Source organism: Zootermopsis nevadensis, unplaced genomic scaffold (assembly GCF_977971745.1).
Source record: "Zootermopsis nevadensis isolate Lab colony 2312 unplaced genomic scaffold, Znev_1.0 Znev_ptg000001l, whole genome shotgun sequence".
NCBI classification, from domain to species: Eukaryota; Metazoa; Arthropoda; class Insecta; order Blattodea; family Termopsidae; genus Zootermopsis; species Zootermopsis nevadensis.
This window is the reverse complement of record NW_028259133.1, coordinates 21,085,576-21,100,021: the sequence shown is the minus strand read 5'-3', so window position 1 is coordinate 21,100,021 and position 14,446 is coordinate 21,085,576. Positions and strand designations below refer to the sequence as shown.

General features: G+C 39.5%; 1 protein-coding gene and 1 long non-coding RNA gene across 4 annotated transcripts in view; one reads left to right on the top strand and one right to left on the bottom strand.

Annotated features, from left to right (window-relative positions):
• Positions 1-14,446, top strand: part of LOC110833781 (cyclic AMP response element-binding protein A) — a 101,304-nt gene that overhangs the window by 48,421 nt on the left and 38,437 nt on the right. The window lies entirely within an intron of this gene.
• Positions 1-14,446, bottom strand: part of LOC147875249 (uncharacterized) — a 73,571-nt gene that overhangs the window by 26,008 nt on the left and 33,117 nt on the right. The window contains exon 3 of one of the 2 annotated variants that reach the window (XR_015534457.1): positions 6,844-6,918. The exons of the other annotated variant lie outside the window; for it this stretch is intronic. This is a non-coding gene — a long non-coding RNA (uncharacterized LOC147875249). Of the gene's footprint in view, positions 1-6,843; positions 6,919-14,446 lie in introns of those variants that run through there. 2 annotated transcript variants of the gene reach the window in all.

The following is a 14,446-nucleotide window of genomic DNA, read 5'->3' as shown; positions in this document are numbered from 1 at the left end:
ACGGAGGGGAAGGCATTCCGTGGCTTCTGCCAGGAGGGGAGGGGGTGACCACTAATCAAGCTAATCCAGGCAGACAGCAAATGGGGTAGGGGGTTACGTGTATAACGTTACAAGATCTGCTAGAGGCTACGCGCACTCCACGTGAGACGGCCGTTTCTGTATGGAATTGCACAGATTTTGTGAGATCTTACTTCCACAGTAATTGGCACGTGTACTTCAAGGACGAGCTTTGTATCTTCGAAGAAAAGGTAAGAAGTTAATTTCTCGTTGGTAGACGTCTTTGTACAGATCTCTTTGATTATGTAATATGTTATTGCCAGATGAATTAGCAGAGAATGGAAAAAAAAAATAATCATATTTTGGAACGTAAATATTGCGTGTAATTACATAAAGATATCAAGTTTAATTGGGTATTTTTTTTTACAATGAATGCCACACCCTCGTACAAGATCCAATATTACACGTATAAAACCACCAGAATAAAAATATATCCATCTTTAATAAAACAACATGTTTCGGCATTGAATGGTTATCATCAGGGGTATCAGCGTATTCTGTATATATAATCGGTAATAATCGTTACAGAACGTATTTGAATTTTCAAGTTTGTGTGATAATACTAAAATTAATGCATTCGTAACTAATAATACTTAACTTGGAAATAATCTAGTTATGAAAATAGTAATTTAATTATAATTTATAGTTTCATTTATATTGGTTTAAACACCAACAAAATTTATGTAATGGGATGTGCTTATGTTAACCCTTTGAATCAGAAGCTCGTTAAACAATACTTAAAATTCAGTCTGTACCGTAAAGAAAACACAGAACCTCGCTATTATAAAGACGAAACTGGTTAATATTATTTAGGGAAATAATTTCTGTTTACACTAAGAATAACACAGGGCCCATAAATATTAATTGAACTCTGTGCGCAAAATTAAGTTACTGATTTTTAAAGGAGATGGAGAAACATACATCGAGAAATGGGTCATTGCTATGTTTTGGTGTTTTAACGGCGGTGAAAATTTATATTGTGATCTATGGGTTAAGACGTTTCGATATTACGAAAATACCGAACGATTTCCGTTATATTTTATATCGGAGAACTTGGATGTTTGAGCATTTTGACGTGAAAAGACTTCTCCTAACTGATTAATGCCCCTCTGATCAACTATTTTTCCTCGATGCCCTTTGACGTTTGCCAACTGTATCGGATAACAGGGGTGTGACGTCTTCTTACATAGAAAGATGACACACCAGTGTGAAGATATGATTTCTTAGAAAATTATTTGTGTCCGGGAAGGATACGTTGAAATGAATCTTTATTTCTCGCTAATTTGCTTTCTTAAATTACGCGGTTACTGCTAAGACATTTCCCATTCCTCTCGCTCTGTTGAAGGGCCATTATAAAATAAGAGGTCACCCCTGAGGGGGCCAGAACTCGGAAGCCATAGAAGAGGTTGTCCTCAATTACAAGACGACGATGGCCAGAACTTGAAGCACTTCGTTCATCCACTTGTCGGCCGCTGATTAACGACTCCTTTTATCAACATACGTCACAGGGTGGTAGTCCTTGACTAGACCGTGTTCCACCGGGTGCTTGTTAAGTGAGGTACCTACTTCGAACACCGCCATGTTCAAAATGTTTTGGTAGCTATCCGTACGACACTGCGACCGATATTTAAAGCAGAGCACAACCCAGCCAATGAAATCGCGAGGCAAATGGATATGATCCACATCCTCAAACACTGGTTCCCTAAGATTCATTTTAATATTGTCGTTCCATCTGCGCCTAGGTCTTCCGAGTTGTTTCTTTCCTTCAGACTTTCAATTAAAATGTTGACGTATTTGTCTAAAAAAAGGTTTGTGGATGTATTTTTCGTACTCAGTGCCGTTTTTTCACATTTATATTGACAACTGCAGAATAATGAAAATAAGGGGAAATTAAAAATTCATTCGAGCAGATATTCCGACAGATTCAGCCTTTGACGCTCGCTTGGATTCTCTTTTATTCTGATCAAGGATGACGCGTGCAGCAGAAATGGCATCGCTGTGAAACTGAGGGTCAAGGTCTCTGGAATCGAAAGACTGAACTTCGGGATTTTCCTAACAGCGGTCCGTCGTGTTTTTATCAAGGCTACAGGCGCTGTAGCACGTGTGGCCTACAAAGCAGGGATTCGCTACTTTTCCTTAGCAGCAAAATTGCACTCCAACATTCCATAGTCGCTTAGTTGGTCGAGGGACGCTAGCCACGGGAATCAAACCTGAGACTTGGGAGGAATTCAGTTCGTCTCCTTTCAATTATTTGCCCATTTGAAGTCGAAGATCCTATAAATTATATTTAAGAGTTCAGTCCGTACCGCGAAGAAAACACCTCGCTTCACCATTACATCGACTGGTTAACGCTGTTTAAGGAAATAATCGCTGTTTATAGTGAGAATCATACGAAAACATAAATTCTATGCCGCTAATTCAACTCTAGAAAATAAAGCATCGTGCTTCTCCGAAACGTTGGTCTTCACCTAGGAGTCTGAGTCAAATGTCGCATGTGAACACAATATTGAAAAGTGGGAAATTAGTTGGCTAGCTGAAGAAGAAATCTCCTTTTCGGGGTTAATTACTCTGTCCGGCTTCACAAGTTGACGACTTTCGGTTTGTTTAAGTGCTTTGGGCCTACGCTGTTGAACAAAGTTGGGATGTTGTTTAAGTAACGCACGAAAATCTTACGCCGAAACTGCTAACTAACTTCTGCTGTACGTTTTCCCCTCAGCGAGAGACAAAAGACTGCTTTCAAATGGTTCTTAACTATCCATTTGAAGACTGACACTTGTTTAGATCGAATGCGTTTATGTTGTTAGCTGTAACGGGCTCGTCCAGAACCGGTCCGACAGTGTGTGTAAGAAACAGAATGCCATTGTGGGGGAAATCTACACAAACCTGATTTTTATTCTGGTATTTTGGTCGGACTTCTCGTAGTATCTCAGCGTGAACTGAATCTGACAGGTCCTAAATCAGTCCATGTCTTCAGTTATTCAAAAACAATGGGCTTAAGAAATTATTTTCGATTAGAATGGCTCTTTGTCGTATATAATATAACAGAACGCAGAAAAATTTAGATTAATCACATGAAGGGAATTAATAGTAAGAATTATTTTGACGGCCTTGAGATACTATTATTATATATTATTTAGTGTTCTGCCTGACGACAGGTCCATATGAACAGGATCCTTCCATCCTTTTCTCGGACTGGGACCTGTTCATATACGTTCTTGGCAGATGATCCAGAAGTGGTTTGCCATTGCCTTCTTCTGTGTGTGAATGCCACAGAGAAACCGGGGAAGAAGCCCCCGGAGGAAAACTCCGTGTTGCCTAGACCACGGCCTTGCCCAACACAAGTTATAAATTCGGGCACCGCTGGGAATCGAACCCGAGACCCCCAGGATTACAAGGCCAGCGTTCTAACCGCTAGACCACCGTGGCTATCTTTGAGATACAGTGAATTTAAATTGTCATACTCTGGATGTAGCAGCTGATACGATGCATTTATCTTCAGCTGTGAAATGTTTTTGTAGATGAGAAATGCGTACAGGGTTTAAAAAAATATCCCACGTGTTCCTTTTTAATAAGGATATTGAAGTTTTTTTCGCTACCTTTCATCTGAGTTTCTTACTAAATTACTTACTTCCTGGTAAAGTATTACGTGAGAAATTGTGGTTTTGCTGTCTCCAGAGACTTAAGACTTCTTTACATTTGCGACGGCTGTGTCTCTTAAATGCCTGTTTCATCTTGACACAGGGTCATAACGTGGAGGGGGGGATTAAGGATCAGACAGCAAGTAGCTGACGGACGGACGACCTTGGTGTCTGATCCAGACGTGCGTGCACTTCCTTGTCTCCAGATCGGAGAACAGCCTCCCCACAGATGCAGTCGAACGTAAGAGTCTAATGAGGGCGTACATTTTACAATTAAGGCTTTGACCGGGTTGTTCTTTTGTTAAATCTTATGTGGTACCGCCTGATTCGACTTCTAATGGTTAAGTGAAGTGTTTTCTTCGCGGTACGGTCTGGATTCGTAAATATTATGAAGACGAGCTTCGGCTTCAAAGGGTTAACCAGCTGATTTTCGTAATGGTGAGGTGTAGTGTTTTCTTCGCGGTACGGACTGAATTCATAAATAATATTCAGACGATCTTCGGCTTCAAAGGGTTAATATCGCAGGAACTGTACGCCCCGATGTTACCGAAATGCGTGTTTACATGACGAAGGCGTCTAGAAAGAAAGGAAAACTAATAAAACAAAGCTGGAGGAGAGGAAGGAACAATGAGAAATAAATTCAGAGAGAAATACAAAGAATATGGAAGTAAAGAAATACTTAAACGAAACAAAAAGGAAAACACGAAGATGGTGGGTTGGGGGGAGAATGATTACTCAGACAGACAGAGACTGGAACTGTCCTCTGAAAGTCGGTAACACAGCCCACTACTCGAACACATTGTCATCATTAACGCTGTGTAGTGAACGTAATCTTACAAGAAGCCAACCGGCTCCTTAAGTGCGTGATCACGGAATTTCTCTCTCTCTCTCTCTCTCTCTCTCTTTTTTCGCTAACTCATAAAAAACGAAACTCACGAATATAATTTCTGCAGTGAGTGCACTTGCCGCTTGGTTACAAATAAATCATGAAGAAGGCAGGAGGAACGGGGAAGTACCTCCCGCTGAGACGTTAACATATTGGTTGTCTCAAGGAATGTTTAAGTCCATGTACAAAATCTGCTTCTCTCGAACCGTGAGTAATAACGGGGGCCATGAAAAACAATATATTTTTTTTCAAAACGCCTTTACACAGATTCTCCTTACTTCATGGAACTTATCTTTGTGATAAGCGATGGTTGGTTCGTGGTGATTTTCTGTTGTTAAGGGATTTTGGGCTTTGCGGGATTATATAACAACCGTTGCCATGGCAATGCTGTTAAGGGCGACCTACCGTGTACATGCAGAACAACAGATGTTTAAATGTTAAGCTTCGGAGCTTTCGTAATTAAGCGTAGTTAAAGTAATTATTTTAATGTTAGGTAGGGGCTGCCATGTGGTCGAAACACTTCGATTCGCGGATTTTTCGTCGTAGTATTTTGTAAGTCACCGACACGGCCATCTAAGGGCAATGACCCCCCCCCCCACCCCACCATAAAATTTACACTTTATGCTGTTTAAAATGTATTACATACTTTTTATTGAAACTGCCGTTTAGCGTCTGTTATATGAACAACCTTGTAATGTTCATAATCTTTACGTTTTATTATTGTGCGTGCGTGCGTGCGTGCGTGCGTCATATGTAAATTAACATTTTTCTTGCATAACAAGTCTAAGATGGAAACAAACGCAGTTATAAATGAGTCATACGTTATGATGTCCTGATTTATAGGTCCCTGGTTCGAATCTTGACTCTCAGACTTTCATGATTTTTCGTTGATTTCCTCAGTCCCTTCAGGAAGGTGCCGGAATATCAGACAACTCTCAGTTTGGCCACGACCACTTCCCATTCATATTCATCAGTCCTATCATTCGACAGTTGAAGTGTTGTGTTTTCTTCGCGGTACGGACTGAATTCTTAAAATATATCCCCTTCGGTAAGTGTCGAATATAAACTTTTTCCAGATAACGCGTCGTAAGGACTAATTAGTGAAGAAAAGGTTGAATCAGACGGACTCTGCTCCATGGAATTTGTTAATGATTCAGCATTGAAAATATTCAGCAACAACACATTCTTTACCTGTCCAAGCATAGCTTTTACGTGCCAGAAATAGTTTAAAAAGCATGTCTCACAGGATCAAAATTTTCAGTGTATCTACAGCGTGATGCCATCTTAATTATCACCTAGTCGGTTTGTGACCCATAACAATGTCGTGAATGTTTCGAACTTGTAGGCTGTCTTCTGGGTTGTTGTGCCGTGTAGTCTTGTAGAAGTTACCGACGTTTCAGATATGCGATGATATTTTTTTTGTCCTGATGATGGAAGCTCCAAACACCTCCGAAACATCGGGAAAATTCTACAACCCAGAAGACGGCCATCTTCAATGGAATACATTTCTGCTTGTTATTTTGTGTATGCCCGTAGTAAAACTAGGAAACAATGCAGAGATAAGCGAATGTGAAGAGAAATACAAGCGATGATAAGACCGGTCGGTGTATTTTTAAGGCCACTGGCTAACGAGTAACCAGGTCGTAACAACAGATAAATTCGTACTGAGTTGCGTGGGTGTGATATAATTTTCCTCAAGACAGGTATTAGGAACATGTATTCGTGTCAAGATGATTTTGCGAATTAAAGTAGGTTCGCTAAACATAATTAATATTGCGCTGAGTGTCCATTTCCTAATGAAATTCTAAAAAAACATTTCCGATAGAACGAACAATAATAATAACTCGTTTCTTTACTCCTACATTACGTTCTACAATTCTCCTCAAACTGAAATTGTTTGTTCTTATTTAAGATGCTTTATCACACGTCATCAGAAGGAAAATACCAGAATAACTGAGGATAACTGATCGAGCCGATCTGAGTCAACTATTCTGGCTTCGAATCCCGTGAGGCTCATTTTTACTGCCCAGTTTAGGATCTTTACTCGGAGGACGGTCCTTCACAGACAAGACATTCCCCTTGCTTTTATGGAATCCCAAGGTTCGTTACCGTAATCACAAAAGCCAGCCACCGTTCCTTGCTCTGAACCAGATGAACCCAATCACACTCCAAACACCGTACAAATCAACGTGTTACGAAATGTCAACTCAGGATGTCAAGAGCTAATATTTGGCAAGCAATGGAACTTACCAACAGCGTCAGACTCCATCTCTCTCCCATTGTCCTCTCTTGCAGTCATGTCTGCCGGTATCTGCCTTAGTGATGTCATCCACTTACCTGGAAACACAGTTTATCCCCATTTAGCATCATTATGTGGGAGTGAGGTCACGTTTATGAGGGGATTATTTGCAAAGGGGAAACACAGCTTTTGAATATCACAGGTACAGATAAGCACACTAGCCAAGTGTTCAAAGGGTCCCGGGTTTGATCCGAGCCGTCGCCAGAATTATACAAAAAAATCACATAAAGACGGAAGAATGACATACTCCCGAAACGTCGTGTACCTCAGACAATGTCCGACGTGGTTTGGTATAACGAATCGATCGTTGTAACAACATTCAGGGTGTCGCATCGTTTTGTGTGAGGCTTGTGCTGTCTTGTCTCCATGGAAATGAGTCGTCGGTTTATCAGAGGCGAGCTGTGATACAGGGTGTTCCGTTTAATACGCAACCTAAATTACGACAGCATTTAAGCGCTGGTGAAATCAGTATGACAGGACAGACGAGTTATTTTGTGGACAAGGTGTTGGAATGGCTTTGCAGCAGATGCTTGCCATCTTCTGGAAGACCCACAGACATTTCTTCTGTCCTGAAACGTTCTTACCACGCGGTGTATTGTTGTCTTACTCCATAAACATCGATAAATGCGTCGCGACGGGATGGTTGTTTTATTGCATTTTAAATCAAGTGTTTAATATTTGAGAGAGGTAGTTTAATGTAAATCTAGATGAGACAACTCCCTGTAGAAATTTTTCCTCCCAGAATTTCCGTAGTAGGTGTTAGGTAAGTTTCAGCTTGAATACGTAACTGGCCTCCAGAGACTGAATTCGCACATGGAAAATCAGATTTTTATAGAAAATACTTTCTTTGTGAGAAGGTAGTTCAGTGAACCTTACCGGATATACGTCTCTGTTGATGCATTGTTCTGTTTGCAGTTATAATGTAATTCGAATTTAACACGCTTTCAAACTATGAATCACGTTTCCCCCTAGTAATTACATAACCAATATTAGTTATGATTAGATTATAACCGAGGACAGTGTGAGGTGTGTGGATTGCGTCTTGACTTTTGGAGGGACCGTGATTTTCATCACACATCGTGTAGTTACATCCATGCATATGTTTTATAAGTTGAGCAAAGTTATTTGCTGTGGACACGTTGCAAGTTCAGAGCCTGAATCCATCCAATGTTTAGTCAGAACATGGCTTGCAACAGATGGTCCATGACGCTGATGTTTGCTAAAATATCTCTTTAAAAGCCCATCTGTAATTATATGTAGGCCAATGAGATACTAAAAATACCATAAACTCGTATTTCAAAATGTATATACTCCATTGGAGTACACCATTCTATTCATAATTGGAATGGATAGCACGATTTTTTTTTTAAAATTGTGCTACTTTTTTGTGAAATAGAAAGACCTCAAAGCTCAAAGTTAGTCTAAATATTTAGGAATCCAGCCAGTAAAAAAAAATCTTAGTTTCAAAGATAAATTAGTTTATGTTGTACAAATAAATAATAGCTCTTTACGTCAAGAATTACATGAAATCCATGAATACAAAGTGCATTTGTAACTGTTAGAACAGGTGGTATATACAGTTACCAGTGGACTGTAAGAGATCGAACAAAGAATGTGATAGCATGATTAACTTTATCTCAGCCAACACAATGATAAGGTAATAGACTGGATGTTCTGTGTTCGATTCCCGGTATGTCTATTGATTTTCTCCTTCCTTTCGTTGTCCAGACCTACCCAGCACCGGAACCTCAGCTGACTACTCAACCCCATGTAGAGTTGATATTAGGAATGAGTGGAGCTGTTCCTCACCTCTCCAATACGCCGTTTTTATTTGTTCCAAAAAAAATTGCTAGGAGAAACATTTCAAAGTCTGCAACGGACTCGAAACAATTCGGTGACGTAGTTGTTGTTCAGATTCGCAGACTAATGCGCAAATTTGATGCGACAGCAGATTTTTGTCGTGTTATTTGCCAACGTGCTTTCGCAACACCGAGTGTCGCAATTATTTTATGCCTGTGAGCCGTTTCGGCTGTCACGTGCCTGACTGCCGCTGATTGAAGATTAATGTCGAGAACGGGAAAGGGACCAAACGTTAAGTGACTTATTCACCTGACGACGGAAACAGATCCAGTCTCCGAAACGTCGTGTTCTTTTGAAATACCAGACGATGGAGAAAGTCGAAGAACTTATTTATTTTTAAGTGGAACTTCCCCACTGTGCTCGAATATTACTCTCGATGGACCAACACCCATTGTATTTTCATTAATATCTCGAAAATAATAAGGAAACTTCGTAATTGTGAATGCAATCAACACTTAATATTAATGAGTTAACCAATTGAAGGTCGACGGGGAATGTAGCACGCATGGGTTGAGGTGATGGAAAACCTTAAAGGAAAGAAATAGCTTCCTAGACCTAGGAGTAGATGGAAAGGTAAAATGAAGAAGGTATGTGGGAGTGAGGACCGTATTGAACCGGTTTGAGTTGTGAACACGGTAATGTGAACCTTTCGGTTCTCAAGGACTCTGCTTTAAGGAGCTAGTTATTCGCTATTATCTGATGACGTAATTTTTGTGTCATGCTGTTAGCCTATCTTCAGGCAGATGACTTCATTAGTGTTGTGACTAATGTCTGAGGAAATTTAATAATTTTGTCCTCAATTTTGCCAAGGGGGACAAGAATGAAGACAGAATGACTTCCATTTTGCTGGTCGCTCTGTAGAAACGCATCACGTATTGACCGACATCCAGTACAAGTTTTAATGTTAAGAGATTCTCGTTGTGTGTTCTTCTCTTTACGGTCGGATGTCTGTCTGTTAGGCTACATGACACACGTCTTAGAAAAGTGACTATTAATGTTTTCACGTACATTTGCAACTAATCACATTCACATAATTCATTAAGCTTTGGGATAGAAGCTTAGTACAAATGGCGAGAATCTGTTGACGACAGGTGGTAGTACCATGTAACTGTCCCGTCCCCTGGGAAAAATTATTATCTCACGAGCAGGTAGTAACTTTTGGGACCACTGTTGGTTCTAAAGCGTGCCATGGGACCAAATCTTCAGCCATTTCAATTAATTTCAAATATTTACCGCCCGTCTACTCTGAAACGTCGGTCACTATACGTATATCAACCTGCATCGTGCATTATCCCAGGAGACGGCCATCTTCATATTTATCGCCATGACAACTAAGAATCTCACTAACAGTTTCCTTCTTTAAATTGCAGTCAGAAATTTCAACAGTTCTGTTAGATTAATGTTGTTCTTGCACCAAGACACAGGTCCCCCAAGACGCTAATTTTTTTGCATGTTTCGCCCACCTAAACACAGTAGCAACGCAGTAATTTACTTCCTCTATGTGACTTTTGCAGTACGTTAATGACGTCAGTGCAAACCTGCTGCCTCTATCTTCTGAACCTCACGGTTCGGTGTTACATCGTATCAGAATGCGAAAGGAACACAAGACAGAGTAACCAAAAGTGTGAGGATTGGCGAAGAATGTAGCATGAATGAGACTAATGCGCCTTATGGGAGGATAACATTAAGATGGATCGTAAAGAAATAGGGTATGAGGATGTGAACTGGATTAATCTGGCTCACGATAAGAGAATTTATTTACGAGCCAAGAAGCATCAATCTTCTCAAAGACCATTATTGTTTATGGATTTACTTTTAATTTAATTACCAGTGTCGGTGAACACCAGTTCATTCTTCGAATGCTGGTGACATGAGATGTATGTACGGGTAGGCACATCGCTGTATAATGAATGGGCTGAGTGCGCATGGCAGTGACGTATTGTGTTTGGCCAGTGAACTCGGGATCCAGAAATGCAGTAGACTTACCACCATCAGCGTCCTCTGATTGCGGTGTATGTACACACAGGTGCGTTTGACAATACAGCCCTCATTCTGATTAGCATACTTATCGCAAAACAAACTGTACAGTCAAGACCATTTCAGTAAACGAGTCATAACTGTCTTGAACATTAAGGACATTCTACTAACGTGGATCCCCCCCCCCCCAAAAAAAAAGCCCATTACGAGAAAGTTATAGTCACGTGGCATTAACCGTGTGAAGCAGAAATTATATTTAAGAATTCAGTCCGTACCGCGAAGAAAACACAACTCTTCACCATTACAAAAGATCAACTGGTTAACGCTGTTTAAGGAAATAATAGATTTTTATTATGATAATTAAATAAACATTTGACGCAGAAGCTCGTATGAATATTATTTAATAATCCAGTCCGTACCGCGAAGAAAACACCACACTTCACCATTACAAAGATCGACTGGTTAACGCTGTTTAAGGAAATAATTACTGTTTAAGCGTAGAATCATTCGAACCTCACACATAAATAATTCTGACTTAATGATTGTTGAAGCAGGTGGTATATATAATTACCACTGGTTTTAAATGGGTACATTGTTTCTTATATTCCCCAGTATGTTACCTGTTCTGCTTTAAACTTGTATGAGTGTAATGATAAAACTCTTATAAAATTTTGCTTCGATAAGATGTGTCAAGTTCCGACATTTTAATTTATATAATCTGAAATATCACGATAATCTGACAGATACCGTGTCATTGTGGGTGAAGTATATGGTCATTAAGTTTTGAAACATCCTGTGCGCACATTTCCCTTCTAGTACTGTTATGAATAACACGAAACACGGCATTTTTCAAGCACCGCTAACTTTGACCATTGTTTCATATTCCGATAAGACGAAAATAATTCGGGCTAAACGTTAGAAACCGTAGTCAATAACATATTGACAGGTTTACTGTAACAGTCAGGAATGTCAGCTGATTCGTATCAGACAAGTTAATGTGTTCCAGGATATTTTGAAGTGAATATCTACGACTGACAGCTTTGGTACGTTCTGTAATTTGATCAGCCCAGTAATATTTTGACACACTGCGTCTACCTCACAGGACCGTACAGAATATTCTCACAACACGTGCATATAAAGCAGCCTAATTTCCACACGACCTCTATGTCATCTGTGATTGGTCACTAACAAATGTCGAGGAATACGTATATAAAATTCACTCATGTTTTATTTGAGTGTTCAGAGTCTCAGGGCGAATAAGTTATCTGTGTCTCTGGGTTGTGTGAAACTGTTTGGAGATAGTGTTTCGGAAGAATATATTTCCTCCATCTTCAGGGCTGAAGATAGACACTGTGATCACCGAAACATTAGTATCTTACCTAAAAGTTCTCACGGCGTTACAATCGAGAAGACCAACATATTGTTTAATATTCTCCACAATATATGTAGTATTTGCTGTCAGTCTTTGTATTTCATACGTCATTCGAAAGACGCTGTCGTAAAATATGTAGTCATCCCTCACAATAAAACTATATAATACATGTAACGCGTATTAAAAACAAAATGTATTTCGGAAATAGCTGCTGCACTATGGACCTCAGGGGCAAGGTTTTCCTCAGGTACAAAGATGTTCATATCCTGTAAAATGGCGAATAGATATAATAATAATGGTATGGGAACAGTACAGTTTAAACAATTACGAGGCTCGTATATATTTTTTTAATATTCGGTACTGTAATCTTTGACCTCTTTCCCAGGGGCTGACGCGAATAAAAGAGAGTATAATAAATGAATGGAAGAGGCACATAGGAGAGTTGAATGAGCGACGTACGGTGGAACGCGCGCAGGAGCCGCCAGGCATCCCGCAACACAGGGTCAATAGCCTCATGGAATCAACACAGCAGAAACGTCAGCCTACTTCTGCTAAATTGTATTCGTGACTTGAATTTTTACGCGGGAAATGAAAAACGACTATTACAAAAATATTTTGAAACGTAGGAAGGTTCAGTAAATAAATGGGGAAAAAAAGATAGAGAAGGAAATGTTAGAGATGAAAGGAGGAGTACAGGGGAGTGAGGGGAAGCGCGGAAGTAATGGATCTTGAAGAGGAATGCGCATAATTCATCAAAGGCCCTTGCTTCCTGTGAGGTCAATACCATCTTCTTACGCACAGGATCTCGCAACATACGTACAAGATGTAGGGATGGGCTTAGAAGGGGCCCGTCAGGTTCACAGTGTCGGTCTGTCCGCACGTAACAAATTTTCATGAAATTTTATGTTGGAAAGTTTTACATAAACTTTTATCTGCCCATTACAGATTTGGTGAAAGTCAAGAGAGTGATGGACGGATTATCTGCGTTAAGAGCGACCTCTGGTGTAACTAAATGAAAATCCCACATAAATTGTAGGGAAAGAAATTAAAAGCATTTTCTGTAAGCATTACGTGTCTTTAAAGGAATTATGTTATGTAGCCTCACGCTTCGATAACCTGTTTTGCATTCAATATGGCTTCTTAGAATATGCGGCGTGTAATCTGGTAGAAGTTTATCGACGTTTCAGAGACACTTGCTGCCTCTATCATAAGGACAGTGAGTACTCAGAAATATAATTAGATATGAAATTAAAAATTCACTATGTCTACGATCTGAACTCTTTGAAGCCCAATGGTAATTATATGTCCCACCTTGCGTCAACATTGAAGAACACTGCATTTTGTATTTGTGTATTTTCTATGATATTCCCTTATTAAACAGCGTTAACCAGTTGATCTTTGTAATGGTGAAGTGTAGTGTTTTCTTCGCGGTACGGACTGAATTATTAAGTTTCATTTGAAAGAGCTTCGGCTCCAAAGGTTAATTAGCGTTTTAGTCGTATTATTGCCTTAAACAAGGTTAACCAGTTGATCTTTGCAATGGTGAAGTGTAGTGTTTTCTTCGCGGTACGAACTGAATTCTTAAATACTATTTAAATGAGTTTCGAGCTTCAAAGGATAAAAGATAGTAAATGCCCACATACTGAGTAGACATCAAAATATTTAGGAATTGCATTTAATGGGGACAAAGCAAGGTTTTAAGACACCCACAAAACCAAAAATCAAATTTGCCAGTCAGCTTCCTTATACCATTTAGTAAATGCAGCAAATTGTAATAGGAGCAATGTTATAGATACGTGTACTAGGACATACTACATTTTAATCCATATAAAAATCCAGATTTGTTTAATTTATTTATGACTAATAGAAAATATCGCAGTTGAAGATTTAAAGACAACTTCATATTCTGTAGGTCCCGGCTTCGAATTTCGGATCCGAGAGCGATAATTATGGCTTAAGTTTATAATTAATCAAACCTTGGAAAACCCTGGGTTACCTACCTTAAAACATACACTGTTATACTGTAGATTTATTATTAACTACCGGAATTTTACGTAAGTTAAAAAACAGAGTTAAGTAAACCAAGGATCGGTCAATTAGTCTAAGAATTTATTGTTGCTATAGCAGCAGTAACATTTATTGATGTAATTAATCTCCGTTCGCATAAACACGTGGAAACAAAAACCAAAACCCTGAATCATTCACAGCTGTAAATTAAAACTCATTTCTTTCTCGTGGCACGGAACTGCAAGTCCACTTTTAATTAACATTATCATCATCATAAATTTCTAGAATTGCTCTGTGTACGTCATATAGCGGTCAGTTGGCAAGCAGGAGATCATTTCCAGCACAATAAA